Genomic DNA, 2,803 nt, shown 5'->3' on the forward strand with positions numbered 1-2,803 from the left:
ATCATTTTTAAATATTTTATATCTGCGCTGGCGCAGGAAAACTCCTAGTTTTTCTGTATAATAGCTACATTAATTATGTTTTAATTTAAATGAAATGGCATGGCTGTAAATACTTGCAAAACACAAGGGACCTCAAAAAAAAAATATTTTTTAATATTATAGACTAGATTTTGATCGGCGTTTTGAAAGCGCGAGATTATTTTTTGTTTGAATTTTTTTTAAATGAAAAAAATATAATTCCAAATATTATTTATATATTTTTTGAAGTTATAAACTTTATTTTTTTGTTTTTAATTAAAATAATTGAAATTTAGATGAGAACAAAGTATTAAAATTAGTAATATTAATTTTTTACAACTACATATTTTAGTTTTTGTATATACTGCTAAGCTCTATTTGTATTTTTCAGATTGTAACCCGTTTTAACACTATATCATTTACATTTATGTCCTATATATCACATTCCTTTGGCTATATTTACGGGATCAATGTGATTTTAGAACATCATATTATAGTTTGTGACGCTTGTTTTAGTGCATCACATTTTAAAATATACTTATTCAACTTTTTTCATACTAATTATTGTACACAATATATTTTTCATATACTATTGTTGTAATATACATAACTCCTTTGAGAAGTTATAACCCATTTTAATGTTGTGAGAAGACATATTTTCTTTTAGATAAGCGTTATCCACTTAGTAAATGCACTTTAGTAGTTAATTAATTATAAAAAAATTTACACAAGCACGAATTAAATAAAAAATTCAATAAAATTGACATTGCAATCTCTTTGAGGTATTCTATATTTTTAATTTATAAAACTTAAATTATAAATATTCACATAGATTCAGTTGTATATTTATCAACACCTATAAAGCTATTTAGTTATTTTACCACATATAAGAATTTATTATTCTAAGAAGTCAAATAAGATTTCGACATAGATGCTTTCAGTAGAATATTCCTTGATATTATTTAAAAAATATATTATTCCATATATAGGAGAATACATAGATTAAAATTTGATACTATTTTTGATATATTAAAATTTGATAGAATATATAGATTATAAATAAATAAAAAATTTGATAGTATTTGTCACTAGAAATATTAAAATAAAGTCTATACTACGAGATATTTTAGTATAAATTTAGAATTAAATTTTATTACTAATTTTAAAATTATTTTATTATTTAGAAATTTATAGTTTGTAATTACTGTCAGTAAAATATTTTTAATTTAATTAAAATTTGCATAACTAATTCTTTTTAAAAAGCATTATAATATATATAACTAACAAAATAACATATATTCACCGATTCACATATTTAGATGGGAAAATCGTATTAGATCTTAAAAACTAGATTACGTCTAAATAGGTTCGGCTTTTAAATGATGTGGCTCCTAAATAAGTGATACAAGCCTAGGCTGACAAATCCTTATCCACTTAGTAAATGCACATATTTTCTTTTAGATAACCCTTATCCAAGAGAGGAAGAGCCGATCTAACACAAGGGTGATCCAGTTGGACTGATCTAATCAACCAAAAGGATCTAGAAAAGAACAGACAGATGGGTTGATGTGTACCACACGAGGGATGGATGAACTCGTAATATAACACAAAGGATCTCTAAAACCGTGGAGGACCTGGTCTCACAAGGCAGAAGAGAGGCGAGATCTTGACTAAGAGCTCTATGGTTTTCTCTAGAAGAAAAGTGTTTGTTTTATATCATGCGTAAAAAAAATTACAGACTACTTATAAGGGACTTATATAGACGTCCAATGCAGTGGTTGCCTTCGAGGGACTATAAAGCAAATAATACATAAGTCTGGACTGAAATGTAAACCCTATTAGGCATGTAAGCCAACTAGAAATTCGAAAATAAGAAAAGAAAAGGAAACAAGCTGCAAAACAAACATTCAAACCATTAGAGTAATCTTGAATTCAAATGCTTACCTTTCTCACCTTTTTGGCTGGTTTGATTGGCCTTGAAGTCTTGCTAGACGAGCTGATCTTCTATGGTAATGACCATCAAGTTGCTGTGGGCTTGATTCTGAATGAATGGCCATAGATCTTCACTTGAGGCTTTAGTCTTCTCAGCCGGTTCATCGTTCTTCAAGCTTGATTCTTCAATCTTCAAGGCATCTTTCTTGAATTTATCTTTAGCAGCTTCATCAGTTGGTTTAACCTGTCCAAGATCAGAAGCAAGTATCATGCTCTCATTAAACTTGTGTTGAAGTATCTTAGCTCTTGGTCTAGTCATAGCTGCCTTGAATATGGTTGGTACTGGCATTTCTTGAGCTGTCTCTGGTTTGGTTATCTTGCTGATCATGTCTTGAATCTCAGGCTCAGTTAGGTCTGGTTCAAGCTCTGGCTGAATGTGCTCATCATTCCCTCCCTCTTCAAAATGTTTTGACCTCAAAACTGGTTCATATGCAAAACAAGGAGATAGTAACATTGAAGGTTGAAGACACATTCAACTCACCTAGCAGGTCAAGACGGTAGGCATTGTTGTTGATCCTCTCAACAACTTGAAAGGGACCATCTCCTCTTGGCTTCAGCTTGGAGCTTCTCTGGTTAGGAAACCTTTCTTGCCTCTTGTGTAACCAAACCCCCTTCCCGGCTCAAATATAACTTCCTTGTGGCCCTTGTTGGCATGTTTAGTATACTGCTCAGTCATCCTCTCCAAGTTCTCTTTAACCTTCTAATGGAGCTCCTTGACATAAGCAGCCTTAGCTTCACCAGTTAAACTGACGATTTCTACTGGAGGTAAGTGTTTAAGATCCAAAGAAGTGGT

Source organism: Brassica oleracea, chromosome C2, assembly GCF_000695525.1.
Source record: "Brassica oleracea var. oleracea cultivar TO1000 chromosome C2, BOL, whole genome shotgun sequence".
Classification (NCBI taxonomy): Eukaryota; Viridiplantae; Streptophyta; class Magnoliopsida; order Brassicales; family Brassicaceae; genus Brassica; species Brassica oleracea.